This window comes from Mytilus edulis, chromosome 10 (genome assembly GCF_963676685.1).
Source record: "Mytilus edulis chromosome 10, xbMytEdul2.2, whole genome shotgun sequence".
Classification (NCBI taxonomy): Eukaryota; Metazoa; Mollusca; class Bivalvia; order Mytilida; family Mytilidae; genus Mytilus; species Mytilus edulis.
In genome coordinates, this window is record NC_092353.1 from 2,034,165 (window position 1) to 2,056,103 (window position 21,939).

The 21,939-nt window shown below is 29.5% G+C and overlaps 2 protein-coding genes across 2 annotated transcripts in view; both read right to left on the bottom strand.

Annotated features, from left to right (window-relative positions):
• Positions 1-14,623, bottom strand: part of LOC139491269 (uncharacterized) — a 65,064-nt gene extending 50,441 nt beyond the window's left edge. The window contains exons 1-3 of the mRNA XM_071278811.1: positions 14,376-14,623; positions 12,334-12,405; positions 6,604-6,682 (exon numbers count right to left, since the gene is read on the bottom strand). The gene's annotated coding sequence lies outside the window, so the exon portion shown is untranslated. The remainder of the gene's footprint in view (positions 1-6,603; positions 6,683-12,333; positions 12,406-14,375) is intronic.
• The window catches only part of LOC139493131 (obscurin-like protein 1), a 228,406-nt gene that overhangs the window by 54,283 nt on the left and 152,184 nt on the right, over positions 1-21,939 (bottom strand). The gene's annotated exons all lie outside the window — the stretch shown is intronic.

Genomic DNA, 21,939 nt, shown 5'->3' on the forward strand with positions numbered 1-21,939 from the left:
TAAAAAAGAGATACTAAATGACATTTTAGAATTTAAACGAATAAAACAATATATCGATCAAAAGAAAGATGACGAACAAACAACTGCGGACTGTTAACCTTTAAACAGATATGATTGAGAAAAATAAACCCTTTTAAAACTTAATTTGTAACTAGTTTGTTCGAGACGGGTAAACAGTTGGGGCGCACATGAGCAATGCATATCATCGAATTTAAGGTGATCATTGTCTTTTAATTAAAAGTAAAACCATTATAAACGTATCATCACCTGATTCCTAATTTTCATTTCGATAACAGCAATTTCCTTGATGTAAATCTTTTCGTTCTCTAAAATAGCACTATCACAAAAGGTACTTTCTATTTCACATTTTCCTTGGAGATCAGTATCATTTTATTATTTTGCTTTTACCGTCACTTTGTAAGATTTATCAATTATGTCATTTGCGGTAAAGGTATCGTTCTTTTACAAAATAAAAAAGACTGCCAAGGAATATTTGTTATCCAGTGAATAAATTGCCTACTCCTTATATGGCACAACTTTAAAATCCTTGATATAAAAAAGGATCTTTGTTGCACTTGTTTTGTTATAATTTACATTTTCTCCGACCTACAGCAGTTTTAATAACTCTGTGAATCATTTACAATTGTAATCCATTTATTTGATGTGTTTGGGCTTTTTATTTTGCCATTTGACTAGGAACTTTCCGATTAGAATTTTCCTCGGAGTTTAGTATTTTTTTATTATTTACCGAACATATCAAATAATTTTCAATTTATCAAATCACAGTACCAGACACACATTTTTAATTTACAGATTAGTGAAGAATGATAATCAAATATACAAAATAATGGAATCATTTATACCCATATACAGGAATTCAAGGCTTTCAATGTGACAGGAACGTTAATGTTATGAAATTATCAGTTGGATTGCAAATAATTGATAAATAAGGGAAATGAAAACAAGTAAATTTGAGGTAATGATGCAAAGGGAATTTATGTTGTAATATTTGTTTATTTACTTGTATCACAAAGGAGAAAAAAAAGTGATCCCCTTGATGCCAATGATCATTATGAAAATATCACTTTTTGACGGTCCAGTCTTTCAAGAGATCATATATTTGACTTATCAATGTCTATTTGTAGCTTTTTGTTCGGTGTGAGTCAAGGCTCCGTTTTGAAGACCGTACATTGACCTATAATGGTTTACTTTATAAATTGTTATTGGGATGGAGAGTTGTCTCATTGGCACTCACACCACATCTTCCTATATCTATGTGTATTTATTGGTTTACATATATATATTCGAGACAAAGGATTGTTGCCTGAGATATGGTTAATGCAAAATTTAATTACCTAAGAATATAAAAAAAGCTTTGAAAATCATCGTTATATTAAAGCCTTTTGACGTTAAAAGTCCTGAAGTTAAAATTCTATAACGTTTTAATTCAATTTAACAGAATATGTGTTTTTACATATGTTTTGTGTTACTTGATCTTGACTTGTTTTACAGTTATTTGATTTTAATTTCTATATGTATGTATAAGTACTTTTTTTAAAGTATACTTTATCAGTTATTACAATTAAAAGATTTTTAGTTTAAAAGCAACTCACTATATGCACATGATTATTTTGTTTATACGCAGAATTTGGTTTAGAAGAAAACCCAACATTGTTAGATAATACAAATAATTACACCATTACACAATTATATTTTGATATTATTGACATGTTTCGAAAATACATAAAACAACAACATTAGAAAATTAATATCGCTTTACATATAAAGATCCGTGCACAAAATTTTATATACTGAAGAAAGATTAAAAAAAATGAAGATATCAGATGGAAAATGCCACATTTGTCAAGATGACAGTGATATAGAAACCCTGAAACACTTATTTTGCAGTTGTAGGACATCACAGTCAATTTCGAAAAATCTCTAAAAAATACTTATCAAATCAAACATAGGAATACATAATCCTTTTGTTGAAAAAGACATTCTATTAGGTTAAATACGAGGGAATTAAAATATGATAATTTTTTAAACATAATTATCATATATTATAAATGGACACTATGGAAAATTAGGAATTCAATAAAATTTGACAAAACGCCTAAAGCACCACAAGATATTTATAACATTTGGAAACAAAACTTTAAAAATAATCTAAAATTTGTCTTTCTTTTGAAAGGCGTTTACATCATTGATAAGACAAAATTTGAATCGGTTATAATGAAAAGTTAGACAGTAAATATAGTATAAGCTTGAGTCAAAGTACATTTTTCTTTGGTTTATCGCATAAGAATATCGATTTTATCAATTTGTACAAACATAAAAATGTATTAGCCTATCATGTTTATTATAGTAATAACATCTTTTGTGTGAGTATCTTATTATTTACTTACTATTTTGAAATTAAAGTATAGAACTGTTAGATGCTTCTAACATTATATTGATATATTTTTTACACTTATTGTAAATCCAAGGTATAAAATGGACTACATTTGTATTGCCTTCTATTTTCCTTGGATAGATGGTTCATTTTGTAAACAGGGACTCTTAGCTTGTTCCTGGGCGACTACGGTAATTGTATAAAGGAAATATTTAGGAATAAAACGTTTATATGTCAAAAAAAAAAATAATACCACTTTACATTCATGTACGTGTCTGCAATAAAACAACAAAAAGACCTAACTTCTTTTGGCATTCATACATTCTAGTAAAACACACAGTTAGTAATTCGTTTGTGGTATCTAGGTGATCTGTCATAAATTCATGGGAAGTGTCTGTTGTTATTCTGTGTTTTATACGATGTAATATACTTGTATACTGTTTATTTGTGTGTTTCTGCGGGATGATTGGCTAACCCTAAAACCAGTTCAACCCTCCATTTAACAAAAAGAAAAAGTCATGTACCAATCATGATATGGCAGGAGTTATCATATAGCCCGTTTCTATGAATGTTGATATTTGTTGTTGTTGCAGTCTAATGTGTTTGTTGTTTCGTTGTTTTCCATTTAAGATTTTTCAATTTGTTGAACCGGTTTTGTAACCGGTTTATGACTATTGAACAGCGGTATTTTGTTTTTGACTTTATTAATATGCCTGTACCAAGTCCGGAACATGACATTTTGTGTTTGTATTGTTTTTCATTTTTGCTAGTGTGTTCTGTATATGCGACTTTTTGTGTTTCTTTGGTTTTTCTCCGTTTTGAGATTTTCCTCGGAGCTCAGTTTATTGCGATTGAACTTTTTATTATCTTAATTAACTATATATCCTTAACGCGAGTCTTGTATGATTTCAGATACAAACGTGGTATCACGAGTCAATCACTTTATTAAAATATCAACACCTATTTTTCAAGACGGATTTTTATTATTTGTCCATTATTGTCCAAGCTCGTTTTGTTTATTTCATACATATACGGAAGGTTAAAGCTAAAACGGCAGATATTTATTTTAATTACATAGGGTGATGATCGATTTGTTCGTAAGTCGTTAGGGTCTATTCGAAAATCAAAATAATATTTCGATATGTATATTTTTAACTTTAACTGAGATATTTACCACGTTTTTCACCAAAAAATTTTTTTTTTTGTTATTTGCTAGGTCAATTTTACGCATTAAAGTAAATTAAGGTATAATATATGTCACCCTATATGAACACGTCATATTAACATCTTCCACCAGTCTGTTTCTTAGAAATCGACAGTAAAATTAAATGCAAAATAAAATACCTCAAATGACATTAAAATCTAAATTATTTTTTTTATTAGAAAATACTTTTTTTTTCATTTTGTGGTCTGAGCAGACAAAACTAATTGGACAGTTAAACAGGCCCAACATTTTATATCCTCTATAATTAATTTAGTACTTACAGACTATTAACCGGAATATCTCGAAACATATTTGCCGTAATTCTTAACAAGTTGTTGTTATCTAAATTCCTAAAAAAATTTAAGATAAAGCAAGATTAATTCACAATAGTATCAGTAGCCTGACGACATCAATAAATATATAAATTATTTACCCTCTCTGTCTTATAAACACATATAATTAAGAAATAAACCATGGCTTTACTTCATTTGGGTGTAAAAGCGTTGACTTAAGTACATTTTGTATGAAGAGCGGAATCGCATCATTCTAAAAAGGTGCCCACGGTCAACGCTTTTACAACCCTATCAAGTTACAAAAAATGCATTCAATACTTATAATTATATTTTTTAGCTAGAATCATAAAAACACGATTTTTATCAAGTTTGTACTTAATTTACCTGTGCACTTTATTGCGGGACCTAGTGTCATTATGAATGAAGTTGATTAAGAAATAACGCGAGATTGCAGTGTAGCCAATCAGGATAACGTATTATAATAAAACATACATCTACTGTAATTATATTAAAATATATTTTGCTACACGATACATTTTACAAAGATGACATATCTGATTTTCCACCTCAAGTTACTATTGTGCACAAAATCGTCCAATTCATCTCAATCTGGGTCAGTGTAAATGAAAGTATCCTAGAATTCGTTCCAATATATGTCTTCGAACATCGTTTATAAGGACGTGTTTGAAATATGTCTCAGCATGTAAAACAAAGCTATCTTAGGACAGTACTAATTACGATGGTCCTAGGACTAGAATCATCATTTTTGAAAAAAAAATATGTGGAGATTTATGACATATGTTTTATTGTATTTCAGTATATACTTAAAGCGAGACAAGATGAGCTTTTCATGGAAAACAATGAACACAAAATAAAAGATTTATTGGTACTGTAATACTCATATTTACGGTATCCTATATGATAAAAAAAATCTCTAAGAATTTCATACGACAACAAAAGTAAATAGTAATTAAACTTTTTTAATGTGATATGCGTTCTGCAATTTTAGTACAGTGAAACTTCTGTAAAACGGTTTCTCTAAATATCGGTTCTCCCTTCATACCGTACAAATCAAGAAGTCGCTATTTATATCATTAAGTTTGGTCCTTTGATCCAAACGAGTGCATTACATGTATTGGATCGGTTTGGTAAGTATCAAAAATGTTTTAATGATGATAGTATTTTTTAAGCTTCAAAAAGAGCATCACAAATTATTTGAAATGAGGGCAATTCAATGACATCGTCAAATATACTTTTTTAACTATTGAGGGCAACTCAATGACATCGTCAAATATACTTTTTTTTAACTATTGATGCCCATTTCATACAAATTCGTATATAGACGCACAATTTTAGGAAGTAAAGCAGTACACAAAATGTTTCTGCTATATCTGAATGTATTTAGATATGTCCATCAAGTTAGTTCTAGAAGACCCACACAAAGTTCTTGTAAAATGCTAATTATTCGTAAAACTCAAATGAATACTATAAGCCTTTTTTGTTGATATTAGATTTATGGATCAATTGTCTTCAAATTGAAAATGATCAAGCACAACTGAATCTTTGACTAATATCTAAAAAACATTTTGTTTAATAGGTCTTATTCTAATAGTAACAGTATTTAACATTGCCATTAAAGTGCGAGGTTTGGCATGCCACAAAACCAGGTTCAACCCACCATTTTATTCTTTAAAAATGTCCTGTACCAAGTCAGGAAAATGGCCAATGTTATATCATAGTTCGTTTCTGTGTGTGTAACATTTTTACGTTGCGTCGTCTGTTTTCTCTTATATTTTAGTGTGAATTCACATTACTATGAGACGTGTGACGGTACTTTTCTATCCCAAAGTCATGTATTTGTTTTTGATGTTATATTTGTTATTCTCATCGGATTTTGTCTGATGCTTGGTCCGTTTCTATGTGTGTTACATTTTAATGTTGTGTCGTTGTTCTCCTCTTATATTTAATGCGTTTCCCTCAGTTGTGGTTTGTTACCCCGATTTTGTTTTTTGTCCATAGATTTACGAGTTTTGAACAGCGGTATACTACTGTTGCCTTTATTTATACTTGTTTACTATTGTATTACGTTTTTTTACTATTGGGTTTATGCCATATTTGTTGCTTTTGTTTCGTATTAGGACATTGTAACTTTTAGGTTTATCTTATGTATTTAAGGACGACATTTATGACATCTGATTTAACGAGACCTTTGTTAACCTGACTTATAGTATGAAGACGTGTCTTAAGATCATGTCCTAATTCTGGTCATATGACAGCTTCGTTGACACGACCCCTGTTTATCAAAATCATTAACAATCATAAACTTGACGAGCATACTTAGGGGAGAAGCATCCGTTTACTATTCGACCTACCCTAGAATAGGCCTAAATACCCCATGCTGTGTTTTGCGAACTTGTGTGTTATTTCGTCGACAATTCTTTTATAGCCTGAAGATTGTAGCCTTTTTAAGATAATGAATTGTTTGTCTTTCATTGACATCAATTAGCCTGAAAACAATAGCTATTTGGGCATTTTCATGAGTGACGTAATAGTTTTGATCATACTGCCTTTTTGTGTAAAGAATAAATCAAAACATTTCATTTTCCCTTATTTTATGATGGACATCAGACACAGTTAAAAAATAAATTATATGATGTCAATGTCGAACGTACTTCCTCATTACTCCATATATATCATTTATATACTGATACTTACATTAATACACTGGAGCTAGTAAGGTTTGCAAACCCTCCAGGTTCAATTATTCGGATTTTATTATCATTCAAATACCTAGAAATGATTTGATAACATATTATTTACAAATTGAATAACTTTCAATAATGAATTTCAAATTATAAAAATGTCAAAAAAGATATAACAGTCATTTGTTCGTTTATTATTTTGGAAACATTAGTAATTGTTAATGAAGTATGAAGAGAGTTCAAAGTTAATAAAGCGCTATTTTCATATACTAGCAGTGGACTTTTATTAACTTAGGCCGTGTTCACATTGACCTTAACTCGGTGTTGTGTTATTGTAACTCACACATAAACTAAACTTAATTGCGTTCCCATTGATAAAACTCAATGTTTACATAAAATTGAGAATGGAAATGGGGAATGTGTCAAAGAGACAACAACCCGCCCAAATAAAAAACAACAGCAGTTTAAATCATGTTTTGTCAATATGCAGTCGATAGTCGATGTTAGCCTTGTGTAGGTTTAGTATACACAACACTAGACATTTAGAACTTTAATTTCCCATGTATATTTAAAAAAGAAACAATTTTTACATAAAATTGATACTTATAACACTTATTAATAAAGTTCTTTACAGAAATATTTGTCTAACCTTGATATATTTATGTTTTATAAAAACACTTTACGTAGCCTTATTAACCCCTAATCAAGGCTCATCCATCATCATTGCCGAACACATATTTCATTTGAAAAGGTCTTCCCGAATCAATTAGACGTACACACTGACAGAAATATTTGTCACTTGTCTTTATACTCAAATAACGATTCACTTATAAATGCATTACTGAAAAAGGGTGAGGTTAATTGTTTGTTTGTGTAGTATCTGAGACCCGTTAAATACAATTAAAAATAAAATTAAAAAAACATTACCCCCTCCCTTTGCAATATACTCCTTTGAGAAAAAAATAGCATTTGAAACAAACAGAAGAGATAGAAGTGTAGTGATCCTTAACATCGCAATTCTTTTTCTTCGTAGATGTAAGCACGCTGATGGCGATCCTACGTTTTAAATGTGTAATCAAGTCATCTTTAAACTACTGCAAATCATCCAAAATAACTTTCTTAAAGGAGCAACCACTTTACTTAAAAACAAAGGAGGGAGGGGGTTCTGAGTCAGAATTTTTTCTCGCGCGAAAGTTTATGATTATTTTTTTTTCGATCCAATTCAATATTTAAAACTATTATGTATGGGGAAACTTTGGATTCATAATATTTGTTCATTCTATATACATCTGAATGGCCCGATTTTTTCTAAATGAAATTGTGAGACCCCCCCCCCCCTTTTAAAGTCAAATGGTCGTTTCCTAACTGCTAGAAAAGTTGTTCGAAAATTTGAATTTGATTCTACGTAATGAACCTTAAAATGAAATATAGTTTACAAGTGTGAACAAATCTAATGTACAGGTAACTAAACAAGGTGTATAGATGTGAACAAATTTTAATGTGAAACTAGTGTACATCACATTAAACCAAATGTAAACATGTTTACTGTACACGCACACAAAAAAAAATATTACTAAGTAATTATATTTTACTTGAATTAAGTATTCTTTTTTATTACTCATTACTAGGAATTACTTACAAATTACTCACTATTACTAGCAATTACTTATATTTTACTAGATCTGAAAATAGTTACTTGAAACAAGTAAATGTTTTATTGAAAAAGTGTGTCTATCAAAAAATTACTTACATTAAAACAAATACTAATAATAATTTTACTCACTTGAGTAAATGAATTACTTAATCCATATTTAGGTAATGAATTACCCGTACTGTTTTTAGCAGAAAGAAATAACTTAGATTAAGTCATATATTCAAGAACTACATATTTTGTTTTTTATTTATACTAAAAAGCTGTATGAAAGTTACTGGAATTACTTCTGAAAACACGGATATAAAACTTGTTATTACTAAGTAGGTTAAGGCATTATATTATGTTGTTTTCTTGCATAAGGCTTATTATATATAATAATAAATGCTTCCTATGAAATTTGACTCCATAATTTAACAATTTCAACAACATGTAGGTTTAAGTCTGAATATTTCACAAATTTGGATAACAATTTTCTTTAAACAGGCAATTATTCCAATTTTGAAATATTTTTAATCATATGGAATTTGCATAATTTCCTGTGCTCGAAATTTTTTATAAATTTCATGTATATTCTGTATTTTAATGTTCAGTGTGGCGCCCAACACTTTCTATTCCAAAGTAGATAACACATTTTCAATAGAATGTACTGTGCTGCGCAGAAAACTATCTATACAAAATACATTGTATGGAAAGTATTATGCAATGCTTAAAAATAATAATGCAGAATAAACATGGAATTTCAAGCACAAGAAATCATGCAAATTACATAATTAAAAATAATTTCAAATTAAAAAAATAGCCTGTTTTTTAGATAATACTTTGAAATGCTTAAAACATTTTATCGGAATTACTTAGTATAAGAATTATTAGTCATTATTTAACCTTTTTTTATATCAAAAATCTTCAAATTATTATTATCTATTTTTAATATAATTTTTATAATGTAAAATAACATGATTTAGTGTTACTAAAATTAAAAATTAACTGTTTATTATAAAAGTACAAAATTGTATAATATTTCCTGTATTTTTAATAAGTAGTTTTTGATTTGAGACTAAAAAAATATTCGGCCAATCAGAATTAAGGTTTCATTTGACTTTGGTAAGCTATTTTTGAAAATTTGCTGGAGCTCATTCAGTTTTGAATTTGAACAAAAGTTTACAGAGTTTGTTGAAATACTTACACGAGTTACACACATGAAAGGAAAGGAGAACCTTACAAAAATGACACTTTGTGGGTTTTCATGTTTCTGGCTACTTTTTGTGTACTAATTCAATTAAATGAAAATGTAACACAAAAGTTGCTGGGGAGGTAGCCCATGTTAACTTACAGCAAACAAGAGAAATGGATTATAACAAAGATATAGTATATGATCATTCTTTGAAAAGGTATGTTACTATTTCAAATTATATGCATTTATAATAAAACAGTGTAGAATTTTTATTTTAATCTATAAATATATTATAAATATATATATAATTTATGTGTAAAAGAATTACTCAATAAATATTAAAAGAATTACTTACTTTTATTAATACAAATAATCAATATGTATTAAAAGAATTACTTACTATCATTAAAAGAATTACTTACTTTTATTAATACAAATAATCAATATGTATTAAAAGAATTACTTACTATTATTAAAAGAAATACTTAATGTGTATTAAAAGAATTACTTACTTTCATGAAAAGAAATACTTACTATAATTAAAAGAAATACTTAAGGTGTATTAAATGAATTACTTACTATAATAAAAAGAATTACTTAGTATATAGGAAGGAAATTACTTAATTATTCATTAAAAGAATTACCTAAGATACATTGAAAAATTACTTAAATTTAATTACTAGGTAATTACTTACAATTACTTGGCATTACTAGGAAATACTCATTTTTTGACAAACATTTTTACTTGTTTTTTTACTTTATTTGAGTAAATTAAATACTTGTTTTAAGTAAATTTAAGTAATTATTTTTTTTGAGTGCGGCGTTTGGTGTGAACACGGCCTAAGATGATAACATTATCCATGTTGCCAGTACTTTGATTTTGTCATAAAAATACAAATATTGCATTTTAAAAACTTAACTGATATACAATTTGAAATCATTTTTGATTTAGGAATGTACCTCTCTGATACACAACTGTACTTTGTTCACTGGTTTTGTTTTTACTAAAAAAAAATTCTAAAAATTAGTAACACTCATGCATAGCATATTTATTTAAATTCATTGTGCTTTAAATGCAGTGCAATGTTACATCATTAGTTTGTATCGTCGGACTCCATTTAGCAAAATAAGAAAGAATTGAACACGCAAAAATGTTTGATAAATAAAGTCAACAGTAATGTAACGCTTTCAAAAGAATTAAATCGATAGAGAGAAACAAATCCAGGTTTAAAATCTGTAGTAAGTGTCTTTTTGTTCTTGGGATAAACAAGTACACCACGGCCAAGTCCACTCTTTCATTTTGTTAGATTTTTTCTAGGTGTATCCACCTGACAAGTTGGGCCTTTTTTATGCTTGTACTGTAAGTTCTTATGTTGTACAGTGTCGTCCTAGGTTATGGAAAGGGTTGAGGTTTCGCTAACATGTTTAATTCCGCCACATGCTGTATGTTTGTACCTGTTCCATGCCAGGAGCCTGTAATTCAGTGGTTTGTTGTTTGTGGGTGTGTTACACATTGTTTATCGTTATTTTTTTGTACATGCATTAGGCCGTTGGCATTCTCGTTTGAATTGTTTTACATTTGTCATTTCAGGGCCTTTTATTGCTGACTATGCGGCATGGGATTTGTTCATTGTTGAAGGCCGTACGGTGACCAATACCAGTTAATGTCTGTGTCACTTGATCACTTATGGAGATTTGTCACATTGGCAATTATCCCACATATTCTTTTTTTTTTTTATTTTTAAACTTAAACCCGAGGAAAACACCATCTAAAATAGGAAAACAACGAAACAATAGAAACACGGAAGTGCAACAAAAACAATCGACATGGAAACAAACTGTAACAACTGCCATATTCCCGACTTGGTACAGGACATTCGACCCTGCCGAATTCCGTATATGTGTGTCGCTAGATAGGAAATTATGTGCTTAAATCAGAACTTTTTTTTATTTTTCATTTTGTCAGGTCGGACCTTTCTTTAACCTACTAACGGTTTGTTTATGCTTATTGATGAAGACCTAAATGGTGAACGATAATTGTATACAGCAACATCATGTAGTTACTATGTATATCAAATAATCTTTTTGACACATTGCTATGTGAATTTCCATCTGACATTTATCAAAGTACGAATATACACAAGATTTAACATAAGGTAGTAACAATAAGGTCCAAGTGTAAATGTTCTTTTAACGTTTCTTAATTCGCCCCCCCCCCCCCAAAAAAAAATTGAGCATATATTATCCGACATTTCAGATGTATTGATGATATATAATCCATTAACAATCCAAACTGTTTTTATTCCATTACTTTGTCCTCCAGAAAAAGAGATTAAAGAAACAACACACACGGCTTCCTCTGCCACATTTCAAGAGTTGTTACCTTATATGTCATTTTGGTCTCTTGTGGAGAGTTGTCTCATTTGTAATCATATCTCGTCTTCTTTTTTATATTAATACCTCGAATTTAACAGTCATCTTAGTTCTAGAGTATTTGATCATCGTATCTGTTTTTAATTAGTTTATTAAATAACGCAGCTAGATACAGGCAACAGTAGTATACCGCTGTTCAAAACTCATAAATCCATGGACAAAAAACAAAATTGGGGTAACAAACTAAAACTGAGGGAAACGCATTTAATATAAAAGCAAAGCAACGACACAACACTAAAATGTAAAGCACACACACACACACACACACTCAAAAATAAGAGAAAAACAAACGACACAACGGAAACACAACGTTCAAATGTAACACACACAGAAACGAACTATAATATAACAATGGCCATATTTCTGACTTGGTACAGGAAATTTTTAAAGGAAAAAAATGGTGGGTTGAACCTGGTTTAGTGGCATGCCAAACCTCCCTCTTTTGTGGCCATGACAGCTAAACTTTACAACATGAACTTACAGTCTATCCAAAGATGGCATGTTGTTGAAATCTCCTCTTTTTATTCTTGTAATACTATTTCCAGTTATCGACCTAATAAAGACAAAAATACTAGTTAAAAATTTAAATATGATGAGGCAACATGTTTCTAAATATACAAATTACTGTTAGTTCGTCAGAGCAAAGTTAAAACCAGGAATGGTGTGGTAAATTTAAAATGCCAACGAGGCACCCGATATTTCACACCGACTACATAACTATATCTATTATTTCCAAGATAGAGCAGTGCTTTGCATGGGTGTGTATACCCTTGGAGAAAAACTCCACCAGCAGTGTGACCGACCAAGTGACCGACTCATCATAGATACCGGAGTTTTTGAACGCTATACGCGTGTGTTGTCTAAAAAAAGACTCATTAGTGACGGAACTTGATGTTAACAATGCCGAATAAAGTCATGTTGTTACAATCCCATCTATTTTGTTTATTTTGTTTTGTAATTGACTTGTACGATGTTAGAAAATAATACATATTGCAATTATGACGATTGGAGGATTAAAAAAGTATGAACACAACAAATTTATATACCGGTGTATGTTATCCGATGTTTGGAGATGTTTACTAATTCTATTTAATAACTTAGTAATTTGCATTAACACTAGTGCTACTCAATGCTATCAGCTGTATGCAAGTCAAATACAAATTAATTGCTGGTTCCTTTAAAACTCATCAGTGAAATAGGAGTATTTGAAAGTGACCCAAAAAAGGGGGCACATTTGATTGACAAGCGTTAACAAGGCCTTTATGTTGTACTTTTACACCACTGTCCATGGTTAGTGGAGGGTTGGGATCCAGCTAACATGTTTAACCCCGCCACATTATTATATAGGTGCCTGTCCCAAGTCAGGAGCCTGTAATTCAGTGGTTGTCGTTTGTTTATGTTTTATATATTTGTTTTCGTTCATTTTTCATTCAAATAAAGCCGTTAGTTTTCTTTTTTGAATTGTTTTACATTGTCATATCGGGGTCTTTTATAGCGGGCCTGCTCATTGTTGAAGGCCGTACGATGACCTACAGTTGTTAATGACTGTGTCATTTTGGTCTCTTGAGGACAGTTGTGTCATTGGCAATCATACCACATCTTTTTTTGTTATATTTAAGCTATATTTTCTGTCGAAATAGTCAATGAAATGGAGAATCGCAACAGTCTAATTTATATTTTCATAACAAAATAAATTGCACAATACGTACAAAGTGGGTAAACATATGTTTTGCCTCCTCCGTCCCTAAAATTTTAAAGTTTGGAAATTGCCCCATGCGACGGATAATATCATCCCAAACAAAAACAAAAACACAAAAGTAAAAAAATACACAACATGAATATAAGTAACAGAACTAAGATATTTAACAACGTATGCAAGAGAATGGAGTGATAAGTTAATGAGTTGAATACAGCATGCATAAAGACTGTATGTCTGTATTATAAGAAATAACGAAATATATAATTTATTTTTTCCCGTTTAAATCAACTTATCTTGGAAATCTTTCTTTGGGAGGGGGTACTTATATAGTGCTGTGGTATTAGAAAAGACCAAAGTCATTGAGACTGATTGTGTGTTATAACAATTCGACTAGGATTTAAAAGATTTCAACTTAACTGCTTAGCATACCAATTAACGAGAGGTTTGTACATGGATGTTTTATGGTTGCAGTTACTCTTGCTCCGGTAGCTTTGTAGACACTCTATCTAACCTTTTTACAAAAACAGCATTTTTGAACATAGTTAGATTATTGATAATTATAATTTTAATGAAAAATTTCATATAATCAATTATATTTATAAAACAGGGTGATTGGTCACACGGTGCTTATAGACGCACGAATGACCCCATTTACAAACTGCATTCGTTTTTCTCAGACAAAAGAGTTTGTTTATGACATATTACTGTACTACTTTTCTATAGTTCTGCTGGGGGCAATGTCTTATAACTATTGATAAATTAACAGAATGGTCATAATTATTGTAGCAATCATCATTTGTCTTTTTAATTATCTTTTGACTTACAATAAGAAAACCCCTTTTGGTAGGTCTTTGGGAACTTCTGTGAGATCCGAGCAACTAACTGATGTGAAATAACTATAATCTGGAATAGGAGCTGTGTTTGTGCAATGACAAATAGATTTTACACACGTCATATTTTCTCTTCGGCAGGTAACAACTTCTTCCTCTTCACAACAAGAAATATTTGCGAACGAGCATACTGCAACTAAAATTGCTAATATAGATACATTTTTGTAATCCATTGCATACCTACAAGAGAAATATTTTCGCTCTTCAGTTAGATATTAAGACTGACTTCAACATCACCAGAACCGTATACTCATGCAAACCGGTAGTGTATATTATATCAAATTTAAATTGTACTACAATGTATATGCCAAAAACAGTGGCCTATTTAAACCAACGAGTATCTATTATATTTTCTTTTTACCGTTCGAACTAGTATTGAAGAAATAAAAAGATAGTTGTTTGTGTGCGTAAATATAACGCCAAATGTTGATTTTCAAAAGATGATTATATGATATCTTGAAGATCGTGATGAAAAAAATCTGTTTACAGTGGTAATTTTGGGAAAATTAAGTATATACAAACGTTAAAAGAGAGGCAAAAGATATCAAACTAATAAATCGGAAATACTCACAACTCAATGGCCAACATTACCAAAATAAAACAGACAATTGTAATACACAAAACACAACATAAAAAACTAAATAACACGAACCCCATCAAAGATGTCAGGTGCTTTTAAAACAAATGTTTTAAAAAATTCACATGTAAGGAAAGAATATAATTTAAAAATATATTATATATAATTACTGAAACAAATTAAAGAGTAACAGGACATAAACTCATCATAATGTTATAAAATTCTGTATGCTTTGGGATTTATAAAGTGAGCAATAACTCAAGTTATAATATCCCCAACAGAATGGTAGACCGTATTTAAAATAGATATTAGAATAAAACTATCAGAAACGATTAAAATATTCAAATTTTATAGTCATATACAGGAGAGTTATAGAAGAAAACAAAGGAACGATATTAATTAGTAAGCATTTTGAATATAGATGGTTTTTCAAGCTTAAGCTATATAACAACCTCAAATTTATCCTTATTTATGGAGAGAAATCAATTTTGAACAGTCTTCATAAAATGGTGTTAAATTGGCTCTTCTTATACAGTGAGTAGCATTATGAACAATATGTTCACATTCTATACTTTTATATCTTCTGGTTAATAAATTTAAACGCTTACTTTACATTATTGAATACCTCCTTAAACTGCACTGGATATTTTTTTCAAATACACATTTCCTTCTTTTCGTTAAGTTTGGTCAAAGCATGGAGAAAAAATGGCTTACCTGTCGTTTCCTGATTTTGGAATTCATTGTTATATTTTTTCAAGTATGTTGTATATTAAAATAACGTGTCTTTTACAATTTCTTGTCAAGATTTATTTATTGTGCATATAACTACATACAATGTAAACATTCAACGAAAGTTAGGTGCACCCAGTAACATTATATAACAAAATTTATAGACGGAGATCAGTGTGATTCGATAATTTGAACAACTTTCAAATCATAATATTTAATTCGTATATGCCAAAAGAACCATGAAATACTAACATTTTAGCGAATTATTAGATGTTTGATATTCACATTATGATCTCAGATTTTCTTTCTTTCTTTTTCTTTTTGTTTTTTGTTTTTTTTATGTTTGTTTTTCATTTTCACACAGTATTACTTATTGTATGGAAACTATGGTGTACTTAGGATACAGCAGAAAATTAATGCAGACAAGGTAGAGGAGGTCAGACATTTCAGAGTTACTTATATAAAACAATATGGGAGAATACCATCACAATACACTGATCAAATTTTAAGTATTTATTATTCAGCTATAAAAATAAAATTGAATAGATGAGTGATAATTGTATAGAAAATTGTTTCATACAACTGTCAAGGTTTAAATTCAAAGGAGAAGAGGAAATATGTTTTTGATTATCTTAAAGCAAAAAAAATCCACATATATTGTTTACAAGATACACATTTTTCAGAAAAAGAAAAAATATCAATAAAAATATATGGGGAGGAGACTGTATTTTCACTTCTTTTGCAACAAACAAAAGAGGGGTAGCAATATTTTTCTATCAAAAACTTTGAATACAAAATACATAGAATAAAAAAAAAATGATCAAGGAAATCTGTTAGGAATTGATATTGAAATTGAAGGGAAAAGAATAACTTTGATAAGCTTATATGGTCCAAATAAAGATTCACCTGCATTTTATTCTAGAGTAAGTGATAAAATAGAAGACTTGAACAACCAATCAGTTTTAATAACTGGAGATTATAATTCTGTCCAAAACCAAAATCTTGATACTTATAATTATCAAAATGTAAATAACCCAAAAGCCAAAGAGAAAGTTTTAAATATTATAGAAAGTTATGATTTAACAGATCCCTATAGGGAATTGTACCCTGAACTAAAAAAAATTACATGTAGAAAAAATAATCCCATTTAACAAGCAATATTGGATTTCTATTAATATCGCAAGGCCGTAATCAACATGTACATGATATACACATTCGTAACAGTTATAGATCTGATCACTCCCCAATAATATTACATTTAAAGATGAATAACTTCATAATTGGTAAAGGTCTATGGAAATTTAACAATTCATTTTTACATGACATTGAATATTCAGCTGCTGTTAAAGAAAATATAAAGAAAGATAAAGGACAATATGCATCACTGTATACAACAGAGAAACATTAGAAAAGATAAACGACTTAGAAATTCAATTTACAATAAACGATCAACTCTTTCTAGAAACTTTATTAACAGAAATTAGAGGAAAATCAATTTCATATGCTTCTTTTAGGAAGAAACAAAAAGATAAAAAAGAAATAATACTATCAGAAGATATTTAAAAAACTAGAAGAAACTGATCTAAAAATATTTTAAGACAAGAAAAGATTCAGATCCAAAATGCAATGGATAGAAGAAGGAGAAAAAACCTTTAAACATTTTCTAAATTTAGAAACTAAACATTTTATAAATAAAACTATTCCAAAACTAGTCAATGAAAAAGGGGACACTATCAGTGAGCAAGATAATATATTAAAAGAGACAAACAATTATTACAAAAGACTATATACTAAAACAGAAAAATTTGAATAATATTAACCTTAATAATGAAATCCCGTATACTAATATAAAAAAAACTAAATAATACCATTAGAGAATCTTTGGAGGGTGAAATTACATATGGTGAATTAACGACAGCTTTGCGAAAAATGAAAAATGAAAAAAGCTCTGGGTCAGATGGTTTCACAAATGAATGTTTCAAGTTTTTTTGGATAGATATAGGACAATTTGTATTTCGGTCTATAACTAATGGTTACGAAAAGGGGGAATTATCAATTACTCAAAGACAAAATAATTTAACCTGTATACCAAATGGAGATAAACCTAGACAGTTCATGACAAATTGGCGACCAATAAGTTAACAAAATACCACGTATAAAGTAGCATCAAGCTGCATAGCTGAGCGTATACAATTAGTTCTACCTCAAATTATTAACAGTGATCAGACCGGTTTTATTCCGGGTAGATTTATAAGGGAGAATACTCGTCTTATTTACGATACATTATTTCATACAGAACTAAGTGATTTACCTGGACAGCTCCTTCATATAGATTTTGAAAAAGCTTTTGATTCTGTATCACGGAATTTCATTGAAGACGTTTTAGACTTTTTACTATTTCGGTCCCTCTATTAAACAATGGGTAAGAACCTTTTACAAAAATATAAGTTCTGCAGTTTATCAAAATTGTTTTTATCTGAATTATTTGAAATTCAAAGAGGTTGCCGACAAGGGGTCCTTTATCACCTTATATATTTCTTTTATGTGCAGAAATACTTGGAATATTAATTAGAAAAAAATAAGGAAATAAAGGGAATTAAAACAGATGATACTGAATATTTGATATCTGAATATGCTGATGACATGTCAATTATTCTTGACGGTACACCAGAGTCCCTGGACGCATCTTTCCGCTTATTACATAAATATGCTGAAATGTCTGGTCTCCGTATAAACTTAGACAAGACAAAGGTGGTGTGGATAGGAAAGAAAAAATATAGTCAACACACCATGTGTGTAAAGTTGGGATTGGAATGGGGTTCCAGTAGGTTTACACTATTAGGAATAAACTTTTCTGTCAATTTGCAAGAAATTGAATCTTGAACTATTATCCTAAAATAAAAGAAATTGAAAATATAATCAATATTTGGTCTAGACATACACTCACTCCAGTTGGAAAGATAACAATTATCAAGACACTGATTATTTCAAAATTAGATCATCTGTTTTTAACATTACCAGCACCATTCAATACTACTCTTAAACAACTCATTCGTACAATATATTCATTTATTTGGAAAAACAAGCCTGCAAGATTAAAGAGAAATATTATATCTGGAACATAAATTTGGGGGGCTGAAAATGTTAGATATTGAAGAATATATAAAAGGGTTAAAATTAACGTGGGTCCGACGGTTGCTAAAAAACAATGCAAAAAGCTTATAGAAAGCACAGAAAATATTGATATTGAAAATCTAGTATTTCTAGGCCCACCAAACAAACGTAAAAACCACTTTTGGACAGAAATGCAAAATAAACTTAAACCAAAAAATGAGGAGATCTTTTAACAAATTCACTTTAAAATAATGGAAATATTAAAATACGTAGCAGATCTGTGCTGATAACGGTATTTTGTCGATTAATGATCCGGTAGATAATGAGGGTAAATTAATGTCGTTTGAGCAATGCAAAAATATTTATAAAATTAAATCTAGCTTTCTAGCTTATAATGGAGTAAATATCAGCAATAAAATCATATCAAAATTCTCGTAAACATAATATCTCTATAGAAAATCTTTATAAAGTTCAAGGACCAATTCTACCAAATAATATTAGAACAATTTTTTTTTGTCAAATAAAGGGTCAAAAGATATGTATAATATTTTCTTAGAAGATAGTAGTACAAGGCCTAGTTGTGAAGATAAATGGTTTCTAAGATTAAACAAAACAATTGATTGGGAAAAAGTGCAAAATATGTCGTTCTACACCACAAAAAGCTCTAAACTTCATTGGTTTCAGTACAGAATAGTGCACAGATTCATAGGCACAGTTGAATTTTATTTAAAATTAAGATAAAACAATCAGATAAATGTACTTTCTGTAATGAAGCTATTGAAGATATTGAGCACATCTTTTAGACATGCCATAAAATTTCAGATTTATGGATTTAACTGTGTGATTGGATTAATAACCAAACACGAATATTGATTCCATTTAATATAGATATTATTTTATTTGGAAATTTAGGTTACAACGGAAATAATATGATAAAAAAACTTAATAGTACTCCTGACAAAATTCTATATTTACAGAACAAAACTTTGTGAAAATACAAGACTTAAAAACTACCTCAAAGAATCTCTGGCACTAGAATTTTTTTTTATTTTTTAACAGAAAACCTTTTCATATGGCCAATATCTGCTGGGACCCCTGGCTTCCAATTTAGAAGACTAGGTTGATTATCAAAAAAATTGGTACATTATGTACCGGAATTAATTTTATGTACATTTCTTTCCTTATCCACATCACCACCTATGTCATGATTTGATAATTTTATATATGTTGGTTTATATATATATTCTTGATGTATTGTCTATGTTTATAACTACATGTATGTTTCTCTTAGTCATTGCCTGTACGCAAATATTTGAATAAATATATCCTGCAAGCTATATTATGAATGCTGTAAGTAAAATATATTTATTATTTTTTTTTTTATTTTTCCTTTTTCCAAAATTCTGTGATTTTTTTTTGATTTTTTTTTTATCTATTCAGATTTATTGATCATTTTATATTGGTAATGTTTTAGTTGGATATCTTATAATTTACAATGATTTATAAATGTATATATAACAGTTAAATAAACTAACAAAGACTCACCAAATTGATTATATGCTATTAACTGTTAACGAGGCCGGGATAAGGTACCGGCATTTGATGTATCCACTAATAAATGTCAAACTATCAATAAAGTATGAAAAACATAATAACGAATAACAGTTGCCTTTTTTTTAATAGTAGTTCTACATAATGTAAGTTAATGGAACAAATAAATTACGGGTCTATCTCTCTGGCTACGATCATTAATTGCAATAACGTGGTTGTTCTAACCTTCCATTCATCTTCCTAAGGAATGCAGCTGATATTGAATTGATATGAGCATCTATCAAATGTCTTCACATTAATTAAATAGCATGAACAATAATGGTTAACCATTGATACTTGTCAATAAATATAGACAAATCTTAAGGTATCAATATTCAATAAAACTGGACAAGTAACTGAGTAAATTGAACATGTTCTAGAGTTTCATATTAATATAAGTATCTAGTAGTATTCTTTGTACCTTCAGGTAAATTTACTAACGCAAATGTCTATTTATATTAATCAGCTGAAAAAGCATTGTTTTGCATTCACAAAACAGTCGCTGTCGGTCGTGGTTTAATATTTAGCATAAAGAGTCAACCTGTGATAAAATCAATATAAAATCTAACAACTTTGAATTATTTCTTAAATAATGCAAACACAATTTGTTATTGTCGTTGATAGTACAAACCGTATATAGTATATACTCTTTCTTTCAGGGAAAGATTAAGAAAAGAAAAATACAAAGGTAAAAAACAAATGTATGAAATTCAAATATCCGGCTTCATTGATCTTGTTTTCTACAAGTGTCTAAATGAACTACTTCATTAGTTTTTTTAAATGAAATAAGACCCAAAAATATTTTACAAAACAAATGCAGACAGCGTAAAGTAAAATCACAAAAATTTTAAACTTCGAGGAAAATCCAAAACGGGAAGTCCCTTATAAAATGGTCATATCAAAAACTCAAAACACATCAAACGAATTGATAACAATGGTCATATTCCTTACATTGTACATGTATTGTCATCTTTAGAAAATGGTGGATTTAGCTTGATTTCAAAGCTAGGTAAACCTCTGACTTGTATGACAGTCGCATAAAAATAAAAATAAAAATAAAAGAGTAGTGTTGTAGTGATTAGCGCATCGGACTATTAACACAAAGGGTTCCTATTTCGATCCCTGTTTTGTGGAGAAAATTTCATAAAACAATAATACAATGACGGAATGAACAAGTACACAGCTACATCAAATGTATATCACCAAAAGACAAAAACAAAACACCTTAAATAGGTACATCGATAAAGACAAATAAAAGAAAACTATAACACGTTATTAAGATGATAAACAACGTCAATACCCAGAATCTATATTTCAAGACCATCGTTCATTATTTATAAAGACGATCCGGAATATTTTGCAACAAGGTCTTGGTACCTATTTTTTTACGAAAAAGGACAAAAGGTTCTTTGACAAACCCCTGGTTTCTTAACTTTCTACTCAGACCCTGGTGATGTTTTACAAAATCTAGGTAGGAGTTACAAGCTA